This window comes from Cyanistes caeruleus, chromosome 5 (genome assembly GCF_971803275.1).
Source record: "Cyanistes caeruleus chromosome 5, bCyaCae1.hap1.1, whole genome shotgun sequence".
NCBI lineage: Eukaryota > Metazoa > Chordata > Aves > Passeriformes > Paridae > Cyanistes > Cyanistes caeruleus.
Window position 1 is genome coordinate 21,303,964 of NC_141705.1, and position 27,844 is coordinate 21,331,807.

The following is a 27,844-nucleotide window of genomic DNA, read 5'->3' on the forward strand; positions in this document are numbered from 1 at the left end:
TATCTGCAATACAAGAGATAAGCCACAATAATTGGTGCCTGTTAAGTGTTAGCAAACACCTACAGTGGTCTAAACAGCCTACTATAGCTAATTGCCTAAAAGTTCTAACTCGACACTGAGCTGTATGAACACAGACATGGTCTCACAGGATGTCCACACCTGTTCTAAAAAAGAACAGACTTCATGAAATTAAATAGAAAGAAGTTCAATTTCCAGAAGCAGATATTACCTGAGCAGGACATTTGGTTATTGGAATATTTTAAAAATGTTTTACAATTTCAGTTACGTCTCAGCTAAGATTTTTCAAGGGTGTAAATGAGTTCCTATAGTTCTTTCTCCTTAATTATGACACAGGCCTCATTCTGAGTAGGGGATGTGTCAGTGTCCTTTAAACATGAATCTGTGTGAACAATGGTAACGTATGTGTCAATTGTTAATATGCTTTCTTCTTTCCCCAAGAATAATCTTCTGCTCAGAGTTCAAATTCAGCTACAGATAAATGTCAGTACTGGAATAATCTCGAGAGTGATTTTTTTACCAAGCCCAAGCATAAGAAGCACTTTAGATGTCCTTTTTCAGCTGAAATATCTGCCTGGGGCTGGCAGGAATGATCTGTCTATTGGAGGTTGTGATGGGTTGATGCCAGTGGCATGCCAGGTGCTCACCAAAGCCACTCTTCCAATGCCCTCAAATGGACAAAGGAAGAGAAAATAGAACAAAAAGCATGTGGGTTGAGTTAGAGACAGGGAAAAGCACTCACCAATTGCTGTTATGAGCAAAAGAGACTCACCTTGGTAAATCAAATTTCTTACCAATCAAATCAGTATAGGGTAAAGAGAAATAAAACCAAATCTGAAAACAACTTCCCCTCACATCTCTTCTTCCAGCTCCCTCAGTTCTCTCAGGGAGTGTCCATCCAACCCCATAGAGTTGTGAGTGTCTACATGGAGCAACACTTCACTGTCGCCCTGAAAACTCAGCTTCTGAGCTTGCTAACGTAGTTTTCTAAAGACTTTCCCAGGACAATAACTGTAAACATAAATATGTGTACATTCTTTCTGTTACATGTCTTGTGATGGACATCTCTCATGGCCAGTGCAGTGGGAAAGTGCTATCCTGATCATCCAATCCCTGGCCATGGTAAGAAACCTATAAATCCTGGGAGGAAAAATAAACTTTGCTTTTTCTTCACCACACCTCAACCTGTGTCTGCATGATCTATTCATCTTCAGCGGTAACACATCACTAATAATTTCTCCATGGTTTATGTAGGCTTCCTCCTTTGTTGCTTTGAGAGCGTTTTCAGAAGCGATAAAGCATCAGTTCATGGTCAGAGTCCCAATGTTTCAAACAAAAGAAGACTAAGAATCATTTATGTTTGCCTACCTAATCAAAAAACAATCTGTTATTACCATTATTTTAGTCCCTAAAATTGCCAAACTTCATATTTTACTAAAAATAATACATAATTTTTCTTCATGTTTAAAGTGTTTTCCTGTGTGAATAATGACACCCCAAACCATCATGGGAAGTTACTAGACATGTAAGTAAATTATTTTACTTGCATGAGAGTATAATTGGACTGCTATTTACTGACTGATCATTAAGTAAAACATCATTCATTTCAAAAAAGAAAATTTTCCTTCTAAACGGGTGTTTCTCTGGTTTTATTCTTTCTTTTTATTCTTTCATAACAAAATTTTACAAGAGTTACAGATTTTATCTCAGAGTCCCAACTGCATGTCATTGCAAAGAGATGTCAAAGTGAAATTATTTTCTTTATTGACCCTATGACAATCAAATTCTGTGTGAAGTATAGATCTTTTTTGAAGAAATACTCATTACAGGATTAATGAATTAATTCTAAGTGGGTTTTTAAAGCAACACCCTGCCCCTCCTCCACCTAATTTTGTTTCACTTTCAGAGCTCATATACTGCTACAAGTATTACTGTTTTTCATATTATATTATGTCTAAATCTGCTGTTTGCTATTGATTTTATTCACAGCTCCTGCATACAACCCTACTTCAAAAAGAATACACATTTTTAATGGGATTCAAAGAAAAACACAGATCTAAAGTTTGAATCTATTTCAAGATACTTTTTCTCATCTTTTAATGTTTAAAGGTCAAGTAAGAAATATAATTCAGTACAGCCTATGTATTTTCCATTTCTACAAAGTCTCAGAAAAAGAAAAAGTAATTAAATTAAAGTGAGAAGAGTCAATAGAAAATATTGAAGAGCCTGAGGAGACCTAAGTTCAAAGAATAGCAAGCGGGACAAAAGAAAAGAAATGGTCTTAATAAAGAATTCCTAAGCATGAAGAATTAGAAGGAATATTCAATCCTTTTTAGCTATACAAAGTATAATGCAACAAAACTACAGAAAACAAACCCAGAATTACATACATAAAAACATGTGCTTATTTTAGCTTCTTTTCTGTGAGTTTACTAATATGAAAGGTTAAATAAACATTTAAACATATTTTTAAATATATATTACTGCTTATTTCTGTGAGCTGTTAAGGAAAGCAAATACTCTTTGAATTGATTTTTAATCCTTAATCATGGAAATGAAGGGCATAAAGTCAGAGTCTAGTCTGAGCTTCACAAGACATGGAGTTTAGTTAGTTGTAGGTTTTTTTTCCCCTAAATATGATGAGCAGTATGTGCTAGGTAAGTGTAATGAACTTGTATCCTGTAGTAGTTTTTCCTTATATTATTTAATAAATTGCCTGAAGCAGGTTTTCCCACCATTTACACAACTTTGGTGATGACACTGTATCATATGAGGAGGGTAATGGTGATGGTGCACAGACTTTCGTGATTTCTCCCAACAAAGATTTATTAATATCATTAATTTATCAAAGATATTCCTGATAGTCTTCAGGCTGAAGTCTGAATGTTCAGCACTCCAGATATGGTGTCATCATTGCTGAGCAGTGCAGGCAGGCCCCCGGTCTGTCTCCAACACTGCCTAACACAGCCCACCAGGCTGCTCCTTTCCATGAGAGGGCTTTGCTGGCTCATGGTCAGTTTGTCCACCAGTATCTCAAGGTCCTTCTCTGCAAAGCTGTTTCTCCAGGTTGGCTGGCCTCCAGCGTGCACTGGTGGCATTAAGCAGAAGTTACCAGAAGCCTCAATTTCTCTCACTTCTCAATAATAAACTAGATGTGCCTATAGCAACTATTAGATCATGAAAGTCTTATGTAATCTCTGCATACCATATCTACCTGCATAAATTAAAAAGATTCACTAAAAACCCTAGCTTACTTTGGGAATTCCTGTTCCTTTCACTTTGAAAAAAAAAAATAACTGAAAATTTCTGACAGATATGTGATTTCTGTCACTCCTAAACACCTGTGCAAAGATTGAAAACAAAGATGATGGAAGGAAAATCAAGAGTGGCTGCAGATATGAGGTTTGTCCACCTTAGACAGGGGGAGACTTAGGGGTGAACTCATTGCCGTCTACAATTTCCCCAAGAAGGAGGTGCTGATCACTTCTCTCGGCTGTCCAGTGATAGGATGTGAGGGAATGGCTTAAAGATGTATCAGAGGAAGTTTAGTTTAGAATTTAGAGAAAAGTTCTTCACTGAGAGGGTGGTCAAGCACTGAAAAACTCCCCAGGGAAGTGGTCAAGGCCACAAGCTTGTCAGAATTCAAGAAACATTTGGACAATATTCTGAGATACATGGCTTAACTTTAAACACACAAAAGGAGTATGTGTTTTTTCTTAGAACAGGATTGAAAAATTACCAAACAAGGATATAGCAATAAGACTTCAGGAGTAAATATTTGACCTAATAGTCCTAGGGGAAAGTCTTCTGAATCCAAGACAATATCCAATTGTTGCCAGCCAAAGAAATTATCCTGTGTTTTTCTGATCGTACACCGTACACTATGTTTTTCTTATCCAGCACTGATGTTCACATACTTTAATTACACCACCTTACACTGAAACAAAAGTTTCTAAGTAGGTCAAATTAGCTATTATTTTTACTTGAACTTAAAAAGTATTATTTAATTTTAACTTTGACCTCAGTTTAGTCACTTGTTAACCACTAATCTATATAGTAATAAGTTGTAAATTGCCTAAAGAATGTACCTTCTTAAGGGAATGTTTACTAGTTTTTAATTTGTAATTACATCTGTAAGTACTACTTACTTTGTCCTATTGCAATATGGGTAATTAATTCTGATAAAGCAGATAATTTGGAAGTACTTAGCAGTACTTAACACATAATTCATATAACAAATTGCTTTAAATTTCTTATGAACTACGTCAGACAGCCATTTTCAGTGGTAAGCAATATGTATTTCTTTCCATCATATTTTCAAGCTACTGAAACTTCACTGTATTTGGCATATGAATTCAAAACATATTGCGTGTCCAAGTCATCCACATAGCTCATTCACTAAAATGAGTTCCAACTACTTATGATAAAAGTCATTCTCTTGTAACGATGAAGATTTGTTTTTTAAAAGGCATTAATATATTTGTATCTTAGAAAAATATTACTATCAACATCAGCAAAGGAAGGTCATACTATGCTATTCCTATATATATATATATATCCTATATATCCTATACTATACTGTTCCTATATCCTAATTTCCCAAAGATAGGGCAAACAATTGGTTCTACTGCAAATTTACTGAGTATTTTTTATGTTTTCATTCTTTTCATTCTTTTGCACAAGCAAACAGTTCAAGTGTTTGAACTTGTTTTGCTTCTTTTACAAGGCACTTGTAAATTTAAGTCAAGGTTTCAACTGTCCTAATATGTGGCTACTCTGTTTTAAATTATTTTTCTCTCTTTGTATATTTATTTTATTTCCTTATGGACAAATTATGAAGTTGCACTTCTAAATTCACTATGAGATACTAAAACTGTGTTTGCATTTGAAGGATAATTATGCTCCAGTTTGGAGCATTTACTTTAGTGCAGTGTTCCTAACACTACACTAGCTTTCACAGTGTGTGACTAATAAGGAAATTTATTTTGAGACAGCAGTTTCCTCAGTGTGTTTCTTTTCATAGACTGATGAACTCACATTACACACTGTAGCAAACTGCAACTAAAATCCCAAATGAGACCCAAAACCAGACAAAAGAAAAACTTCTTGCCTTTATTTCTAAGTTACAAAAAAGGGATGAAAATCTGCAGTTTGTGACACAAATATAAAGCAAATAATAGCCATCATTTCATAACATTGCTGATCTTAATTTTTAGGAAAATATTAATTTATGTGTGATTCTAAAATATTTCTATTTTTGTAAAGTTGCAATTTCCTCCCCTCCCAAGTAAACATTACTGAACTTTGTTCAGCAATACCTAGGGGAAGTCTTCGGCTTCTACTGAGGACTGTGAAGAAATAACATGGATTCTGTGTCCCAAGTGCAAAAAGCAAACTCTTGAATGGTATGGCTTCTTAATAACAATTAAAGCAGAGAGATCTTTTAACAACTTTTGAACTGGGACTATTCCTTTATATGAAAGCTCTCCAAGCACTGGTCTACAGAATATTATTCTTGTAATTTTTCAATAATCAAAATCTCTTTAATTCTTCCTGTGAAAAGCAAAAGCAATTCTGTCAAAGTGTTTCTTGGATGTCAGAATAATCTCTAATATACAGAATACTTCAGCACAAATGATTTGGAGTAAAGGCTACATTAAAAAATAATATTTTTAATATTTGTATGCCACTACATGTACAATATTTATATAAATTTTAATATTTTTAAAAATGTATAAGGAAATTAGAAGCATTAAAATCAATGCCTTTTTAAAAAGAGAATTTTGGTTAATTTCTGAACATATATAGAGTTTCTTGGAAGGTACAGAAATCTTCTATTTAAATGACTGAAGATTTCAGTGGATCTTTTCTTTCAAATGAGATGCTGATTTAAAGAGCTGAGGAGGAATAAACTTTTTTTGTACCACTTTCTTTCTCTCTCACTTTGATGTTATATCCACTTTGCTTCTTGAATGTGCTCCTATCCTTCATGGGATGGCTGCTGCCTTCCAGAAAATCTACCACTGATCACTCCTGAAATTAATATGCTATCAACATCTTATTTCTGCATTTTTGAGAACTTCATGGTTGGAATTTTCTTTACCCAGAAAAACCTATTAAATGTGAACTACTGTTGAACATATGACCCATTATGTATAGCACTAAGGGAATTACAATGATAAGCAATTGTTGTAAATGAGTATGTTTCTTCAGTTATCAGTGTCTGTATTCCAAAGTACATATATTCCATATTTCATTTTTTCTGTATATTTAAAGTAGTACTGCCCAAGAAGTGTCCCTGTTGAATACCAGCTTGATGGCCTCAGTGCACAAGAGACCTTAAATAATTTTTCAGCTTAAAAAAGACCCCAAAAGCTCCTATTAAGGGCAAAGAACCAAGTTAAACATTATCACAGTTCTTATTGTTCAAATAATATTTTAAGTAAGCATGAAAAGGGAATGAATGTAAAATTATAATGTGCAGAAGGAAGAACAGGCTTTGCTTAGACTTTCTTATATGTGCAGTATAAGAATTATTCTCCATTATTACGCACTAGTTTATGTGAGCATACAATAAGTTTAGATTAGATTATTGATTCAAGTAATGCAGTTTCCCCACTGTAGCACAATAGTGATATTTTTTTCAGTTCTGACAGAGCAGTGGAAGACTTCTAACTGTATTGGTATTTGTTCATTTTCCCATAATCCATGATTTTAAAGTGTCAGACAAACTGCATTGAAGAGCAGATTCAATTGCATTATAGCTACAGACCTATACAAAGATCTGGATGAGAACTGCAGGACATCAGAAGAAACAGACAAAAAAGGTGAGTGACCATGTCATTCCAAGAAGGAGAACAAAGATAAAGTGGGGTATTGTAGAATATCCTGAACTGGAAGAGACACACAAGGAGGATCAAAGTCCAGCTCCTGGAATAATCCATCCACAGGCAGGCAGAGACCAGTAGAGGACTTATGATATAAATCCATGTCATGTTGTAGACCCATTTTTTTCTGAAATAAATGTAAACATTTGTTTTGACTTTGGCCGCTAATACCATAAAGCAGTTCACATAGAAATATCTTCAAACTGTTACAGACTACTGTTGACTTAAGTCTGCTGCTGTGCCAGCACAAGTTTCTGCTAACATGCATCACAATGTCAAGACTGGGACTATAATTTAGAGACTTGCACTTCTGGGAAGGCCTCAAGAGGACACAAGCTGAAATAATGAAGACACAAACCAAAATAATGAACTGTAGAAGAAAGTGATGACTGTATTCTCTCAGCAGATACAGGTTTATAATCAAGTTCACGTTATACTCAGAGAAATCATTGTTCAGTCTGTCTCAGACTCTTCAAATAACAGTGCTGCCAAACTATTTCTGCATCAATTAACTCCTTTCACTAAATTAAAACACCAAAGGGGACAACTCAGCTGATATAAAATTTAAGAATCAGATTGGCCTTTTTCCAGTGATTTATCTGGTACAATTTGAGTAAGCTGTTTTTGCTATAGCAAGCTCAAGCAAACAGACTTTTCAAAAATGTTCTGAAGTTTTCTCCCACTACTCTAGCAGGCTTTCTGTTCCAAGAAAAATGCAAGTAAAAGAAATCTGAGGTATTTATTAAGGGAGTCAGAGAAAAAAAGAGAATGTGCAAGTACATGATGCATTAGAAAACAGGAAGAGTAAAAGGAAAATATTACTTAACTGGGAATATAAAATGACATTCAAAACAAGACTGAGAAAAGATATTACGGCAAATAAAATGCAATGGAAATTATACTGCTCTCTGAGGTAGCACACTAAGAAGAACAGATTGTATTTCAAATGTCTCAAGACATTTAACAAGTCAGTTGATAACAAGTGATTTGTAAAACAGAAAAAGAATAAATATGTCTGCAATTATTTGCTGATTTCACTTTCTCATTTGAAGGTTAATATTTTTAATACTACATCAGAAATTTCTTTCATTTGAGTCTGATAAGCTAAATATGACATGAACTTTGCAATTTGCATGCCTACATTTTACAAAATGCTAAAGAATTAAACCATTAATATAAAAAGACTAAATATCCATAACGTACCTGATTTTTTTTTTCTGTTAATATTTGATAATTAGGCTTCCTAGGCACCTAGCTAAACTATTTGCAATAAACCTAGAGCAATTCAGTGCTGTGTCATTATGAACTTCTGCCTTCCACTTTCATCACCTATCTCTTCTCACTCTTCTTGAAACCCATGTCTTTTGCAAAAGAATAAATACATAATTCTTAAGAAATATGAAGAAAAAGCAAGATCAAGCTTTTGTGTATCCTAATGGTTAGTGTTGAGTGATCAGAGACATTTGGTTTTCAGTTATAATTCTAATTAATGTTCACTGGGAAGTATTTCATTACCAAAGAAAGATCAGGTATATCATATTGGTACAGGGACATAAAAAAGTGCTCTAAACATGGAGAGAAAATATCGAGAAGTCAAGAGTTTCTGTTCCTTTTTGTTCTTCTTTTCCATTATCTTCTTGACCTACATTTCCAACTCTTGCCCTTCAATAAAGACAAGTCTGAAGTTACAATTGCATTTTGGGTTGGATTTGATTTCCCAAATGTAAGTACTAGCTATAGTTTTACTTTGGCAGTAATTGCTATCAGTTTATTTAACATAATAACATTTACTGGTTTAAAAAAAAAAGAAAAAAAAGCTATTAGGTAGATTTATTTGGATTTTTATTTGGGTAGCTGAACAGTTAATTGATGAGAAAGAGGAGATTATGAAATGGATCATATCACATAGCCAAAGCAAGAAGGGGCTTATTCTTCAGCAATAACTACTTCTACAGCAAAACAGATCCTAAAATGTATTGTTTCTACTTGTGCTTAAGCTAGATCTTTAGGCACATTAGGACACCTTAGAATGTGTATGGATTAAGTACAGTATTATTACACATTATTTTGGTGGATTATATTCAGAAATGAAATTAAAAGCAAACAAACCAATTGCACAAGGTACTAAGAACCAGAAACATTTACTGAGACAACAGTCTAGCAAAAATAGGGGACCAGAGAAGTCTTGATACAACATGTGATTCTATACAGTGACTTTCAGCTCTTTCTTGCCAATAAGACAGGATAAGTAGGAGCCATTTGATAAGCCCAGGATCTGATTTATCTTTAGTCAGGTTAACTTGACAAAGAGTTTCATTTGAATGGCCAAGACCTTGTTTTACAGTTATTTCATTTATTATTTTGTTTTATTACTAAGCAATTTTTTATGTATGAACACAAAGTTCACAGCTTGGATTAAGGAACTTCTCTGGCTTTTTAAAACGGCTTATATTGTTTCCAGTATCATTAAAAAACAACTTATTAAGGAATGAAAATTTGGATCAGAAATCATAATTCCCAAAAGAAACATAATACAAAATAGTATTATCTTCTGTAGATATTATGAATAATATTAATTTTATTCTTTATATTTGCACAGTGAATATACTAATATTGCTGCATTTACAAAATGAAAAAATATTATTTTATATAATGTTCTTCCCTCTTACAAGATTGCTTCTGTTACAAAAATTCATTACTGAGGGCCATTAGTTTTTATTGCAAAAGTTATCTTCATTTACATAACATCCATGTTGCACATTAAGAGAAATGCATAATACCCAAAAAATATATCTAGCTTCCTTTAAAGTGATTTCATTATTTTCATAAAAGAGCATTCATTTCAAAATAAAAATCAGGGTCTAGATAGACAGTAATTGGTGAGTGATGTCTCCCTGTCTTTATCAGGATCTGTGGGCCTTTCCTTACATTTTCTCTCCTCTGACCAGCTGAGGAGGGAAGTGACAGAGTAATTGTGATGGATATCTGTGGTGTCAACCCACCACAAAAATCCTTGCTCAAATATTGAGAATATTTTAAAGCAAAACATTTAAATAGGTAAAAATATTTATCAGCAAAAGGAACCATATTTGCAGTTTTTTAGACGTAGCTATTGTAATTTAAGGATTACAGCTGTAAAATTATCCCTCTTTAGTAAAACATAGCCTCCAGACAGGCAGATGTTGTATGGATGTTAAAGATCTGAAGTTTAAAAAAAAACCCCAAAAAAACAGTAGTTGTGCATTGTGTATTGTGTATTTTGTAGTCCATAATTCTAGAGGCCATACTCTGACAGATGGTAACAGTGGCTGTTGGTCTTTGCTGGTGATCCCACCCTTTATTTGTAGTTATTCTGATAAACAATGAAAGAGAATACAAAAATATATATTTGACTGTAATACCTGGAAAATATGAATTTTGGGGAGCAATTTTTGTACTTTTTTATTATCAATTAGATAACCAATTAAATTAATTATTTGTCTATTGGTTGGGCTTTTTTTTTCAAAACAGTATTTAAAAGTAGCACATGGAACTCATGTTTTACAATAAAAATCCTTCTTAAAAAAGCAATAGTCATTTAAGTTATTGCTAAGATGAAAAGTAATGTACTGGAATTGCATTCTTTCTAGTCTGTCTTTGTTATGCCAATTTTTAAGATGCCCATTTAATTTACATTAGATTTTTGAGTTATCCAAAGACACCAAAGTCCTAATTCTAAACTCACGATAGCAGAGTGAATAGAAAATTTAACAGCCAGTCTACTTAGTGGAGTTAAAACAGTGAAAAAGAATATTGGAACAAAGAGTTTTTTGTTAAAATGTCACCTTCAGTAAGTCAGGCTGAATCTAGCTAACCTGTAAGATGACATAAGATTTCAGTTAAGCTACTCTTCTAAGTTATAGAAAGTAAAAGTTTCTGTAGTTTTAGTTAAAAGGTATAAATCAATTTCATGAGTCTTCTGTTCTACATTACTATTTCTCATGGTGAATGATATATACAAGAGGAATTTTCACCTCATTGTTCCAGTCCTTTCTTTAAGGCTTAATAAGGTGGGTGTCGTCTGAGATTTCTTATTGGATCAGACATTGGGTAGAAATAAATGTAGACATATTTCAACTGTGTGTTTAGCTATCCAAAATAGTGAATTAAGAGTATTGCCCAGGCAAGGGCAGCGGGAGTTGAGGGGTTCCCTCTGCGAGGAGGGGCCAGGGCTGCCCTGTGCCACACACAAATGGCTCCAGCTGGCTCCAAGGGACCCACACAGGGCACAGCTGAGCCCCTCAGACCAGCTGCTGGCATCTCACTGAAAACATGTTTAAGAAACACACAAAATGCTAAAAGCAGATGGAACAGAAACTGAGAAGCAGCTGAGGGAACATTGAGGGTGTCGAGGGCATCAGACATTATCATTGAAAATTTTAATTGATTTTGCCCCACAGTAAAATGTAACTAAATTTTACAAGGGCTGTTTTGCTGACTGCATATTCACAATCTGAGCATCCATGATAGTCAGGGTCAAGACTATATTATCTAATACTGTAAGGTCATTTACTCTTGGGAAATTGTACAAGTTCCAGCTGAAGAAAATGAGTAAAATGTCACATCGGTCATTCTCCTACACCATCAAAATTAGGTATCTGCATCAATGCCAAATGCATCATATATTTCAATTACCTTTATTGCTGTCCTGTCACATGTCAAGGATACAAATATCCTTACTTCTGGATTGTGTATTCCTATTTCTTAACTTATATGCCCATACCTGAAAACTGCAAGGTCAGAACTACAGTGACAGATGAAATTATTTATGTGCAATATTAATTAAACTTTTCAGCTGAATAGCCATTAGTTCTGTATGACATCATAGCGCATTCACCATTATTCATTTGTGTTTTACACTTCTGGCAAGATAAAGCAACCTTAAATCAAAAGCTAACAGTTATGAGATTAAGTGAATCTATGCTACAGTTTCTTAGATCACTTAAAATCATGCAGTGGTTTCTAACTCTGCCCAAACTTTATAGGAGAGAGTGCTGCCACATGATTTTTGTTTCTCTTCCTTTCAAGGGTGAAAGCAAAGGTCTTGAAAACAAATGGAAAAATTTATAGAGCTTCTAAATTATCTCTATCATGATAACCTTGAGTGTCTTTTTATATATATATATATATACACTAGTTATTACAAATTTATAATTTAATATAAAGAAGCTATTGGATGTGAATTCTCAATGTCCTGAGCAAAAAGCTATTCTGCAAGATGCATGGTTCTTCATTTACTTCTGCTTAATTTTACCTATATTAAAGGGATCATGATGGCCTCATTTCAGCAGAGATAGAAACAATTAGGTACCCCTCAAACTAGATACTATACTGATGAGCTGCTTCCAAAACTCCTCATTGTTGTAGAAAGTATTGAACAGTAATAGTTTTAAGAAGCACAACTAGATTTTAGCTGGATGTTTAGATGGAACTGTGGAAGTGGTTAAACCTTATACTTTTCTAGCTTTTTATTTGTTTCGTTGTCTTATAAACCATTCTTTGTGGGAGAAATTTATGACAAATAAAGATCCAAAATATTAAAAACTCTTTGAAAACATGCTTTAATTATTGAAAAAAAAAATCTACCTCTTAGCAACAAAAATCTTTTGCAAGTCTTGTTATCTTTCTGTCTAACACAAAGTTTATAATCACCTCTGGCGCTAATGGCTGAGGAACACAGCAGGTAAAAAGGCCTGATCTCTGCTATGATCATTTGATATTTCATATCCTGCTCTTCAGGAATACTCTTTAATGTGTGAGGCCCTTCTTTTAATTGAAAATCTTTATTTCCTCCAACAGCAGTCATTCTTTATCTTTCCATCTTCACAGAAATGGAAAGCTATTTACTTCTTTGCAGGTTACCAAACAATACTGCTATTCACACAAGAAAAGATTTCATTTTATTTGCTTTTAACAACTGAAATTTCTGTTCCTCTTTTGTTCTCATGCTCCATGATACTGATTACCTTGCTCCACGACAATTTAAAATAATTTTTTAAATGACCCAGAAATTGTATAGCTTTGAATTGTCCTTAACTGAGTATAATTATTGAAACTCTGCTATTATATTTGGACAAGTTTCCATATTCTTATCTGGACAGACATATTTGGAGTTATATTCATATAAAACCTCATATATAAGTATGGAAGCATATATTTGGATCAGGTTTTACCCATTTCATCTAGTAATGAACAGATGTAAGAAAATATTTTTTAACATTTTAATTTTGTTCTCACTTCAATTAATATTTTATTTAGTTTTATAAATTTAATTATAATTACTGCCTTCACCATTTGTTCAGTGCCTTTGCATTACTTAAAAACCAAATTATAGATTAAAATAGATCACAGTAGCTCCTAGACAAGTCAACATGTTTAGCCAGAAGACTGACAAATTCTGTCAGCCTCAACTTTTCCATTTATTTGTTTTATTATACAGCACTTCAATATTGAGAGAGTAGCAGATAAAAGTGGCATTTGAGTATTTCAGGACTACACCTCTTATGGGAAACAGCTCAAAGCATCTATTTGGTAACGTCATTTTTGTGAGTATGAACTTTTTATGAGTTTCTATGCAGAAATGCATATTATCAGTTCTGCATTTAAGTAGCAAGGTCTCCAGACTGTTTCCAAAACCTTATATATGCCACATATACTTAAATATTCTTTTTTCTTCTGGCAACATTGCTTTCAGAAGCAACTATGTAATTCATGTTTTCACCATTTCTAATTTTCAAGCTCAAAAAATCTCACTGTGAGAGAGGAATTCTCAGATGTTATGCCCTGTTTGGTAACATGCAGAAAATCAGATGCAGCGACGAAATGGACAGGATTGTTTCCAAATATTTGATACAAATCCAAAACCCCTCAAGCCTGAATTTGTTTGGCAGAACAAACAATAAGAGGATAACATTGCCAAGACCCTGCTGTCTATTCTCCTGTGTACTTAATTATTTTTAGTCATTGACTGCTGTTGGAATTTTTTTAATTTGGATTTTTCTAGAGCAAATTCTCCAAAACAACTGCTTAAGATGTCAGCTTGTGTTACAGAAAGCTGTGGATTTTTAATATTTAAGTTGCATTAGGCAAAACCCATCAGTAATGTCCAATTTACCAATTACAAGCGTTATTTTCTTACTTCATGTGAAAAAGTAATTGTAAAGGAAAAAAAAAAAAAACCCAAACCAAATCTATGAGCCTTTTTTTTGCTCCTGGAGTCTGCCAGTGGGGAAATGGAGTCTCAGATACTCAAACATTAGTGAATTATTTTCAGCTGGATTGAAAACTTTGGCATCTCTTTAAGATCCAGTGTCAGATAGAATTTTTTTTTTCTATTAAGTGACCAGAAATTAATACTTAGGACAAACAATCCATACTAGACTACAAAGACACATACTTTTGTAGTTACTGTGAGTCTTCAATTTTATTTGTTTTCTTATAATGATAGTCTTGATGATATCTACAATGAGAGAAGCAAAAGAAAAAGCACAAAGGCTGGGTTGCAGTGACATCTTCTAGGTAGATAACAACAACGACTCTGACCACCAATGGCCAATAAACCTTATGTGAAAACATGAAGCTGTCTGAGGTCCTCAGAATACCCACTGCTCAGGAAAATTTGGAAAGAAGCCAGGAAGGCAGGTACTACTTGAGCACCTGGCAAGCCTTGCATTACAGAGAACTTGTGATCCTGCTGCCAACTGTCCCAAATGAGAATGAGGAATCAGATATAGAACTGTTTGTTATCATATTAGAAAGGGAGAAGATCAGGTTATGCTTCAGGTGCTGGTGCAGCCAGTAATGGGAAGGGTATGAGGAAGGAGGAATTATGTCCAACATTCAACAAATGGTGTCATCCCACCTCACTTAACAAGTCACGTGTAAGAAAATATTGATTTTAATAAATGCCAGTTTTCCTGCAAGTGTCTGAGAGTTTCATTCCTTGTGAAAAAACTTGTGGTAAGTCTTCAGAGACTGATTTGTCAAGAGTGCTGGCAACTGCAAAAACCCATATAAATTATGGTGGCAAAGGCTGATTTAGAAGCTCTGGTAGGTCTAGGGCCTTGTACAGAGTCTGCTTTGGGGTCCTGATTAATATGAAGATGACAAGCAGAAGCAGATTTATAAAAAAAAAAAAGTAGAGGTTTTCTTCTTCTTATTCTGAGGGAGTGTATTTCTGCTTAAAATGTAATATGAACCTATGCATTCAAAAAAGTTTCAAAACTGTTTTATAATATTTGTGGAATTACAATATTTAATTGTTCCAAACAGTCTTCAAAAGAAAATTTGTCACCTAGTGAGATGTATAAATCTCTTAATGTTTAAATTCTTTTTCCTTAGCAGTAAAAAGAAAAAGAAAAAAAGAAAAAAAAGAAAAAAAAGAAAAAAAAAAAAGAAAAAGGCCACCAGTTATTTTATGTAAAACATTACAGAATATTTCTTCTTAAATCCAAGTACAATTCTTATACTTTTTGGAAATTAAAGATTTCCTGTGGCTTACAAAATGAAACAGTAACAAACAAAAAAATTCAATATTTCCAGTCATATCTCTTAGACTTGTCCTTATGCTGTACACAACATCCTAATTTTACCAACAGAAATGTGTGTTGGCAAGGTGATCTCTAGTAAACAGTTCTGCATATGCATTTAACATTGTGGCCTTTTGAAACTCAAATTCCATTGTTTAGTGGATAGAAAATAGGAAATTGTAAATTCTGTAATAAAGATACGATATTCTATTTTAAATAATTTATATTGCAGGCAAGTTTAGTAGGTGACACTATTGAATGTGTTTTTAAAGCTTTAAATATTAAAACTCTAAATATTTGAATATTGAAAAATTATATGATTTTAACATAAGAAGATTTTATCTAAGATTCTTTTAAGTTTATAAATTATTTTTCAGGTTTTATTTTTAGGCATTGAGTTTTTTTAAGGACTAGTAGCTCTAGCAGCTGTGCATGTGCCTATGTAGAAAAACGGCAGCAATTTGTGAAGCTATTTAATCTTCTGAGAGGAAATAATTACAGCTGGATACTGAAAATTATTTCATAGAAGTTAAAGTTCTGTTAAGTCTTTGGATAGGAGTTGAAGTGTGCAAATAGGAAGCAGATAAAAAGTAGCTGAAAAAAAAGCTGATTTATTTAAATTATTACCTCTTCACACTGATTTTTGACACTTTAGTTTCTAGACTGCAAACTCATACATTCAAAGCATTTCATGATATATAGAAACAAGCATTTTGCTGAGACAGAATTTGAGTAATTCAAAACAGTACTCTTGTGGCTGTTAGAAATGTATTCATTTATACAATGTTAGATGCACAAATGTACAAAGACACAAAAACACTCTAAATAAAGAATTTACATGAAAGCCATTTGTATTATGAATAAAGATGTAAAACTTTTTTTCCCCCTTTCATCTGTAAACAACCCATAAGAGGCCAGCTTCATTCTGATTTAGGATTGCCTCCCTGCAAACAGTGTACTGTTGGAAAAACACAAAGGTGTTTTACAGAAATAAAACTGGAGTAGCAGAAGAACAAGGGATGCAATCCTTGGTTAGGTAGCAATTCCCGGCAGAATACCAGATCCATGATCCTTCCTTCTGCATTAGCTGTAAAAGGGTGCCTTATATCCTCTGCAATCTTGAAGCCATCTACACTTAACACTGGCTGTTGGTCCTCCTTTCTGCATTATTTGAAATCTGCTAGATGTCTCAGTGGCACCATTTTTACCTTACTTCAGTTTTCTTTGGGTGGAAGTGGAGCAGGAAAAGTGTATTCTTGTAAGCTCAGCAATTGAACAAAGTCTGACCTCGAATTTCAGTGGAGGTCAATCTGTTGCAAAGGCCAGCGAATAATTTGCATCTATAGCATGGCTGCAGTCTAGTACTTCACAGTCTTTTAAAGTGACTTGGACTTTAAATAAAAATTGTTTGTTGGAAAGGTTTTTCAGTTCATCAAAGCTATCGTAAAAAGTTGACCCCACTAAGCAGCCCCTTAGAAAGGCATCAGTATCTACACACAGATGTAAAAGTGAAAAGAAGCAGCATAAAATGTTGATTTAGTCTGTAAATGTCTAGATAAATGCTAAGACCAATTCTAAGGCAGATGGTAAGATTTTTCCCTCTTTAAGGCAACAAATTTTCAGACTACTTAATAAAGCACAAATCTTTCTAAAACTGAAGTAAATGCAGATGATGAAAACAATGCTCTTAATCCTTATTTTGATATTTGGTCTCTTGCCACCAAACAGGGGCTTAAACAGATGAAGAAAAGCAATTAAACAGGACTCCAAACTGCTTAGATCATCATGGGTTTACAGAAAATTTGTTAGTTCATTAAATTTAAAATAATTTAAAATTTTAGATTCCTTATGAACTTGAGAGGCTTGACTAATAACAGAAGAAAGAAGATATAGCCAACTACAGCTTAAGAAAGACAGTCAAACAAGGAGAAAAAAAAATATGGGTTACATTTGTTGTTTAATGAAACTGACTATATCTTGCTTCTGTTATTTTAGATTGAAGACTTACTGAATTCTTCAAGTTCCTTTTGAACTACCACAATGCATTTCTTTATATCTCCCTTGGAATTCCCTGCTTTACCAATACCTATTTATCTGGAGGCTACAGGCATTCTCCTTATCAATTACAGGTTAAAACACTAATAAATAGTTTAAAAGCAATTTTTAGGTAGTTTTTAAGTTGTCATTGATTGTTTCAGTACCAGCTCATTCCACAATGATATGTAAACAAAAAATATTTATGGGTGCATGTCCTTTATCTTTCTCTTCTTCTAAAAACTTCATTTATAAATACCAAAATTTCACTTAGAAGTTTGGAACCATTTGTCTTCATTAAAACCAGAAATGCATCCTAAGGCATGGTTCAAGATAAGCTCCTATCATTCAAACTGAAGACTGAGGGGTCTTTGAAGCAAGAATGGAAAGAGTGAAAATCCCACAGTCCACTGCTTTTGTAAATTTTACCTTAGTAGGTAATATAAATACATAGAAAATTAAAAAAATTAATGTCATACACTATCAGAGGAGACCCATTACAGAAATTTCAAGACATCAGAAAAGAAACTTTGTGATGCCACTGCTATATTTTAAACATTATTTTTATTAGCCACAGTTGTGCAAAGATGTGTGTTTCTTTTTTTTCCCCCATAGCTTTAGCAACGCTCTTTGTCATCATTTACAATTTGACAGACTTGCCTGAAAGACTTCACTTATTTTTTTTACAGTACCTGCAGAAGTTTCATGAAAAATTAAATGGTAATGTAATGGCTACATTATTTTAGCTTTTTACGTGCATTTCTTTAAGATTGTAGTGCTTTTATATTGCATTTTTCTTTGCCAGAGGCAACCTAAAATAACTATCCCTCTCTTATCACTTATCATTTAGAAACAAATGTAATCATTTTCTCTAAAGACCTCCTTAAATTATGAATCAGAAGGCTCTTTTATTGTAGTAGATTTTTAGATGAGTAAGTCAGAGGGCAGATGTGTTTGAATTTAAGGTACAGAGCTTACAGTCGTACTCTTTATAGAAACAGCTGCCTAAAAGGATACAGGATTTAGCTGGGTGAGAAGGGATGAAAAATGCATCGTTATCAAAATATGTTCCTCTTGGAGTCAACAATTATCCTACCATTACACCAGCAAAGAGTCTGAACAATACTGACTGGTCCAGAAATTCCTGCGTGAGTTTTATTTTCAAAATTTTTGCAGATTGTAGAAAGTATTTAGTATAATATGCATATCTGAACACAGTAACTCTAAAATCTTAGAACAGAGACAAGACCAGCAGCATCAAGTAACAAAATCAGTTATATCTTTACTGATTTTAAGATAAAATCTACTAAATTAAGACAACCAGAGCAACCGAATTTTAGTAAAGTTACTGAATTTCATGTAGGTACAGTTCCATGCATAGAGTTGGGGGCCTTTTGGTGGGGTTTTGAGGTTTTGTTTGTTTGTTTTTGGGGTTTTGTTTGTTGTTCTTTCTTGCTTTTGGTTGATTGTTTTTTGTTTTCTGTCTGTTTTGTTGGGTTTCTTTTTAACAGAAAGAAATCTTATGACTTTGAACAGAATATGCAAGTTGTCTTGCTCCTCTCAGATGAGCAAAAGTACTTCTGCACATTATTTACAAGAGTGAAGTGTTATCATCCACCATTTTAAGCAAGGATATACTGCAGCTGTGTAGCTTGTCATTCCTAAGCAAACGAGCAAGGTGAAGATGCATGAATGTTCTTCACACCTCTTTAATATTTCACAAAATTCTATAAATATAAATTATGATCATTTACCTGCCAATGAGCAAATGCAAAAATAAACATATGTTACTTTATTTTGTTTTTGTGAATTCATCAGAATGTGGTCAAAATACCAACAAAATATGTTGTAAACCACAGTACTCCATGAGATTATTGGTTAATAACTTTATCCCTCTGTATTTGTTCCTATATCATCTAAGTTTTCTAATACACAGTGTGACTTAATTGTTTTTTTATCTAAGTTTTGCAATAAAATATTTTACCTTTCACATAAAAAACATTCACTGGCAGTATCAGAAAGCTTCAGTACAATCAACTTTGAAAGAAATGTAGAGATTTTGTATACACAAAAAGTCTTTTCAGTAGTCTTTAGATTCTTATCTACATAAATTGTAGAAAGAGAATATTTACTGAGAGCAGTGCAAGAATACGGATTTTTACTGTTACTGAAGTTTTGGTTTTTCATTGATTTTTCAGGTGTAACAACTGAGTGAAGCTCTCACAAAATATTATATCATTATAGTACCATGCCTGCCCTTACCAACAAAGAAAAAACCCAAACAAAAATAAACATAAAAGCCCAACAACAATAAAATACCCACACTGCAAACCCATCAAAACATCCCCAGGTACTCAGGTACGCATATGAAAAGTAAAATTAATTGAATTAATTCATTTAATTATCTACTCATTCTCACCATCCTCTCAGATAGTTGATGGAATTTTAGCCAGATGCTTCTACTCAAACCCTTGATCTTGGTAGGAGGAAGAAGTCATTTGACCAGAGCTTTGTTACATTATCAAGCATCCTAAATAATATGCTAAGTTACTTGCCCCAAGATAATTCAGAACTTAAATTTTAGAATGTTACTAATTATATAGAAGTATAAAAATGACAAAACAGTGATTTGTAAGTGTCAGGAAAATGTACAGCATTAATCTTTGCAAAATACTTTGAGAAAAGGGTTATTAAAGGCTCTATGGAAACAGAAATAGTAATTGAGCTTAATGGATTCTCACAGAACAGAGAGACAGCATGTACTGTAATTCAACAAATTACCTGTTGTTTTGAAGTCTGTGTTGTGCTGGAGTGAATGGATAAGGCTTTAGTGGAAACTGAGTTAAAATCATGGTCTCTCTTGAGTTATTTAGGATTTTTTTATATTTTTTTTCCAGAGGAATATCTGCAATGACAAGGCTCTGGTATCTCTGATCTTCACTGAAGTTACCATCAGAGTACAGCAGACACACCTACACAAATAATTTATTCTTATCACTGAAAAATTGTGGTTACAGAAGAGACAGAATAAAATGATTTTATGCTTTAGGACAAACATTTCCGATAAACATGACCAAAATGTTACATTGAAAAACTTTCCTGAAGTGTTTATTGTCTTTGCTAATACATACTTTCTCAAACTTTGTGTCTCTCTCCTTGCCTGAATACATTTAAAAGGCTTTTCAGCCTTCTGTGTGTTGCCACACATAGTTTTAACAGTAATTTTAATGGCTATTTCACATATTCTATTCAAATCCTATTGCACATATTGAAAGCAGGCTTTATAAAGAAGGACAGACAAAAATTTATCAATCTTCAGTCTCACAGGACAGCACAAAAGTATAAGCACATTTCCCACTTGTCACCCTCTAATTTCTAAAGATGTAAGATTTGTAGGTCTTACTTTAAATGACAGGAAATATAAATGGCTGGTGGCCTTCAATAACACAATTTAGCTTTAGAAAAGACATTCCTAAAAGAAAGACATGTTTACTGTTTCAAGGCAGGATATTTACCATTGTTGGTCTGTAGACTGAAGAGATTTATTCCATGTTGGTTTAAGTTTATTAGTTTTTTGAAGGTGGTGTGCTTCTTTTTTTCTTGTTTTTCCCCCTATATTCAATACACATTCTTTGAGAAAAATTTGGCTTGTTTCTGCTTTTGTAGGAAGCACACATGTAAAGGACGTGTCTCTCCTAGGACATAAAATACTCTGTTTCAATACATAAACCAGGAAAACATCAAATTATTTAAGCTAGCTTTGAGTATCATGAAAATAGGCTTCTTTTCTGAATTTTATTTTGGAATAACTCTTTGAAATATTAGGTGGAAGCTGCTGAGAAAGTAAAATTTAGTACTTCCTCCATACTTGAAATACTCTAATTCATTTAATATTTCATGAAACATATAAAATTAGATCTACTGGTGTGTAGTTTTCTTTACCTGCATTTCAGAGTTATAGCCAAGATCTGAATTTAGCATTAAAAGACAACACATTTGTACAGAGAATTGTTTGCTGTTCTCTGACCTTCCCATAATGGATTAGATAATGAACATTCTATTAATTTTCTAAAGTAGTTCATAATTAGGATACTCTTTCAGGCTGCACCTGGGAACTTAACTAAGTCATAAAACTGTGGAATTTGAAGTTAAGAAGTACATGAAAAAATTGCTCCTAAAGGATTGAGATGGGAGGTCACAGGCCTCTCATTTATTTTACAACAGGTAATCAGTGACCAAGGAGAGCATTTATTAGACAATACAAGTGTACCTCCCCTCATAATTTTCAAATTAAACAGTTTTTTCTTGTGTTCCTTTTTGCTTGTATGCTGAACTTTCCACCTTCTGGGTACTCAGGTAAATGAGTTTGCTCTGTGAAAGTGTAGAAAAGGTCATCAGTTCATAAAATCCTTTTCCAGGAGGACTGCAGTGCTCATGGTTTCTTTTTCCTCACTCCTAGGTCCACTTGCAGCATGTTAGCAAACACAGAAATTACTTGTACTTTCTTCACTTGTTCCACGCAAATTTTCTGTATCGTCTGTTTTACACATTTTGAATACTTGTTCTTGAGTTTCTTGTTGCAACTATAGTTCCCAAGATTGCATCAGTAAGTGAGCACTGGTCAGCTCTTTACAATTCCACTATCATCTCGTGCCTGTGCTTTGAAATCTGCTGCTGTCATACCATAGAGAACATTACACTGCACTGCAGTACACTGAAGGGTCAGAGATTGTTAATTTTGTACATAAGAAACAATTGTTAATAATATCATAGAGTTTAAAAATAAAATCTTTACAATAATAAGCATTAGGCAACCAAGATGCAATAGTTAAAACAAGATGAATAGCAGTCAGTAAGTCTGGGCCTTAGGTAATTTTTGTAACTGCTAAATAAGATCAAACACAGCTCCAGAGAGGCCAAAGTTTTAGAAAAGTCTAATAAGCTTTGTGGCCTTTGTTGTTAGCTTTATGCAGTACTGCATTTATTAGGCCGTTAGGCTACATGTGACGGTGGACATATGAGCTATTTTATTTTTAGTATTTTTAAAGTAATATTCCACATTCCACAAACTGACATCCAAAGACATTTTAAGAGCACAAAGAAAACAGAACTACAAGGACAGATGGTCTTACCAGGTGTCAAGACAATTTTTCTCAAGGAACAAACAACCTGAAAGAAGAGGATCTCTTCTGAGAGGCAGTAAAGACCACTAACCTGCTGTTTCACAAAATGTTTTCATCTGATGACTAAAAAAACACACAAAAAAATTTTCACTTTCTCTCTGTATTTACTGTTCTCCTAAGACTTTATTTGAAAAAAAACCAAATAGCAAAGATTTTTTTTACCCTAGGAACAAAATTTCCAGAATCAGTTTGTGTTTTATTTAAAAAGTCTGATCAACTGAAAGAGGGAATAAATCTGAGTTTCAGGAAGGCTTTTTGTGGAACTCCTATTTTTTTGTAGGATTCATGTTTTGCATCTTTCATTTGTTTTCAAATTAAATGTATTTCATTAATGCATTCCATTCAAAGATAGAGCTTTTTTTTTTTTTTTTTAAGTACTATATAGAAAACCTGCCATCACACAAATAGAGAATTTCATATCACTTTAGAATGATCCCACCAGGTAACAATAATACTTGAGACAAAACAGAATTTGGACAGCAATTCTTTTCTACTGAAAGAGATTTTTTCAAGAACAAATAGCCGCCTTTTCTACCTCATTCTCAGAACTCTTACTGGCCATGCCAGGTAAGTAATTAAATGTTCATCCAATAAAGAAGAAAACAGCTAACTTCACAATCAAGCAACATTTGATAATAGTAACAAAAGCATTTAATTAATAGAGGCTTTCATCTTTGATTTCAAGATTGTTCCATCTGTTTTCTGTTCAAGGCTGCAATTATTAAAACTGATATAATTTTGGTTTGACTTACAAGAGAAATTTCCTGTTTCACTCACACTATAAAGCCATGAACACCCAAAGCATTCTTAAATCTTCTGAGGACGCATTTGGTACCAAAACATCCTTAAACTTAAACATCCTTTCACTGCTCCACACATGGAATTTACCACTGAATTTTATGATAACTCTCTTCTGAGGGAAAGTTCAGCAAAGTCTCAAATGAAAATGAGAAAGGCAGGCTAAAAAAAGGATAACACTTAACAGTTCTGAGAAATTTGAGAAACTGGTCATAAAACAGAAATATCCTTTGTCTATGACATAAGACTATAAATTTATCAACAAAAATTTGTACACTACCATTATTGTGATTGTCAGTCTAACAAATCTGTCTTGTTTAATGATACCGAAAGTAAAATTTTTTACTTTGAATCCTGAATTTAAACAACTTCATGGAATAGGGAAAATAAATCATAGGGATGTGATTTTTTGTAAGAGGCGCAGTTTAGTGCAGTTTAATTTGTGCTTATATTGGCTGATTTTTCACAAGCTTTAACAGTAGGCAGAGCTAACATAGATCTGTTCCTCTTTGTAAATACATGCTATTATTGTGTGATTATTCTGCCCTGTTCATTTAGAGGTCTGTCAAAAGCAAACCCATAAGTTAAAACTTAATCAACTTCTCGGAGGATCACCCACATATGAGAAAAGATGTTACATCAAATCCTCTGGACTGTTAAAAATGTCATTATTTTCCCGCAGTTGCAAATCCAGATTGCCTAAATAATACAATGTAAACAGTACTTGCTTTGGGGAGAGAACATACATGGAACTTTTCTTCTACTACAAATCTGTATTTCAGTTAAAATTATTCTGGTAAGTCATGAGATGATACTTCAAAGCTGAGAGTACCTCTAAACTTGATTTACAAAAAATTCCCTAGTCTGTTTCAAAATTTACAGTTGCCATTCCTTTATTAAAAAAATAAACATATTTACCTTGAGGCCTACAAAGATTTAGACTTTTTAAAGCTTTTATATGTACACAAAGGAGCACAGATGTAGAGTTTCTATTTTACATAATCCCCACCTGGAGAGAACGAAGAAATTTTTCCAGTTCCTAAAAGAGAAAAACAACATTGACTAGCTAGCCAAAAGAGCTAGAGTAGTATTGCTTATGAACACACATTACAGAAAAGGGAATGAGTGTAAAGGTCAGAAATAGATTGAAAATTACAGTGTGCTTCAACATATCTAATACATAATACCTCAAACCACAAAAAGTAAAAAGCAAAAAATTCCTCCAAAGGACTGTTTTCCATGGAAAAAACCAAAAACAACCCAAAATAAACAAACAAACAAACCACACACCCACCCCTGCAGATTATCAAAAGTGTCAATCAGACAATGCTAATTGTGAGGGGGGGGGGAGAAAAAGTGTATTGTAGGATTACTTGAAAGTACTTAAATAAATAAGTACTTAATTTTGACATTTTCATAGCTATTTTCTTAAAAAGACACTCATTTTGAAGTCTATTTTCTCTGCTAAATTGTCTTAAATTGTGGGCAGAAGAAAAGGTAATACCTATTTTTTTATCAGTTATGTAAGGAGATGTGTCAGGCTTTTTGCATATTACATATAGCTAATTTTACTAATTGTTTATTTTCTTCAAATAATAAATAATTTTTTTACTCAATTTATGTCCACATGCTTTTCAGAGATAATTTTGTCCTGTTTTGTTGAGGTTGCTCGAAATTTCTCAATCAAACCAAAGGAAAATGTACAGATCTGCATGACTACATAAATAAACCTAATGATCATGTGTGATGACTAGGCTTATATTCATGCATTATTTTACTTTTTCCTTTATCCAAAAAAATTAGTTATTAAGAATGTGTTTATATGTGCCAGCTAAATGAATCTGAAAGTGGATGCTTAAAATGCTATCACTACTAGCTCCATAAGGAAGCATGGAGCCATGATTTTCAACATGATTTCAATGCTGGAATGACTATTTATGATAAAGTCTACTGACTCTCTTAGCCATACTGGCAGAAAAAAATCTAAGTTGGATACTTTAGAATTTGACAGTCACAGCTTCCAGCCCTGTTGCAGATATCAGCCTTGTTGAGATATCAGCAGACCTCAGCTGACAGTGCTGGACACTCTGACCCATTCTTGGTCTATAGGTTTGGCCATGTAAGCAATGTGCTCTATAAATCTTGGAAGGCCCCAAGAATATAAAAAGCCTGTAAAAATGAGCATCATCAAATCTGAGCATCACAGTGAAATTTCTTGGAAGTCTTAAAATCCCAGCAATTAACCCTACATGTTTCACATGTGTGGTGAGTCCAGTTTGCTGCACTGGACCTGCAGGGCCCCCAGGGGCAGCCACAGCTGCTGTGACCCCTAACCAATCTCCCCTGGGAGGGGTTTCAGACTGAACTCTGGGGTGTTCTGATTCTTTTTTTCAAGCAGGTGAGACTCAACTGCAGGATTTCAGCACTCAGTATATTTAGTCACAGGTTAAAATGAAAATTTCCAAAGTTTTCCAAACTTTTTTGAAGTTTCTAACTCCTACCCCTCTTCTTTAGTCTGTCCTTGCTCTGATGGTGTAAAAACATTCGTTATTTGGACATAGAACATCACTATTTTAGTGAAGTGACTGTAGGACACTATTATGGGCCACAAAGGCTTTTAAGAGACTGGAGCATCTGTGACAGAGGCTGAGGGTGCTGGAAGTGTTTATTATGGAGAAATTCACAGGGATGTCATGAGTGTGTATAATTACCTGGTGACAGAGTGGTAAAGAAGACAAAGGAGACTGAGAGGGGAGAGAACAAGAAGAAATACAGAAAAGCAAGAAATTCCATTTAAATATCAGGACTGGTGGAAAAAACACAGCTTGAAGGTGGCTGGGCACTAGATCATGTTGCCTGGGAAGGGTGCTCAGCTTGCTCTATTTAAACATTTTTCAGCACAGAGTAGAACTAGATTATCTCCAGAGGTGCCTTTCAACTTCAGACATTCTGTGATTCTACTCGCTTATACACATGACCACTGCTCTGTTAAAGGGATGACATTGTGTCAACCGAAAAGAAATTTTTGAGACTAAGTGTGAGGGTATGTGGAAAGAGAAAGTGTCTGTTTCCTCCTTCCCTACTGTATCTGGTCAAGGATCTTTTTAATGTCAGAGGAGAAGAGGAGAAAAGAGAGAAGCCAAAACCAAACAAACCAAGACACAAACATAATCAAATGGTAAAGGAGGTAATAAGGAGAACCTAAGCTACTTAATCACCAATTGATGAAGTCAGGTGGAATGTGAGAACATTTATTTCTGTAAGATTATGCAAACAAGGAACTTGTCAAAATGGAATGACAAGAAGGGGAAAATAATAAACAAAATACGCAGAGACACAGAGCTAAGAGAGAAACTAAATGAGACAATACCTAGAAACAGACCAGGTCAGGTACATGAACTGATAGGCTATCACGAAACTACAGGCAGAACAGGAGCTTGCAGGTGATTAAGATGTTAACCCTGGAGTCCAGGTTATTACTGAAGGTCATTGGGGAAAGCTGATGGGGGCATGTGCAGGGCAAGGCCAACAAGTAAGAACAATGACTAGACAGAAAGGGGTATGGAAGGGGTTGGTCACTTGTAAAATGGGCTAGTCAGTAAACTTGTCTGAATAAGCTCTGTTTCTCATCACAGCAGTTTGTCCTATTTTCTTACTAAATACTTGCTTAATTGTCTTTCTGCATAATCACAGTCTCTATCCAATGTGTTTTTGAAGACCTAACACTTAAGTTTTAAAAAAACATACATGTAATTTCAAGTTAAAAAGGGTTTCTCAAAACCTAGTGTTTGGACTACAGAGGGTTATCCTTTAAAATAGAATTTGTGCTAGATCAGGTATAAATCAATCAATTCTTGTCATTTATAATTAGCTGTTATATATAGCTTTTTTGAAATTAAATGCATCCCTGCTGTTTATATGAATATTGGAGTGGGGAAAAAAAAGCTCACTTGGCATCAATGAGGAGAATTCAACCCACAACTTATCAAGTACCCAGGGAGAGCTTTGCTGTTTCCTTATTATGTTCCATTTGAACTCTATAAAACTCACACAATGCAAAACATAAAATCCTGTTTTATTTATGATTTGTGCGGTTTCACCACTTACAGTCAAGAAATTTATAGGCAAAACTCCATTTCCTAGACTGTTCTTTGTCTGATGTTGTTTATGAATTTTATATTCTTTTTCTGACTGAGTTTATTATTTCAGTATATAGGACAGCTAAACTCCCTGGAAACCACTGCCCACTTGACTGAGAATTGGTATGTGAAACTGCAGGTTTATTGACATTGTATATGACCATCTGAAATATGAAATACTCCATCCGCATCCCTAATAAACAGAGGCTGGCTTTCTT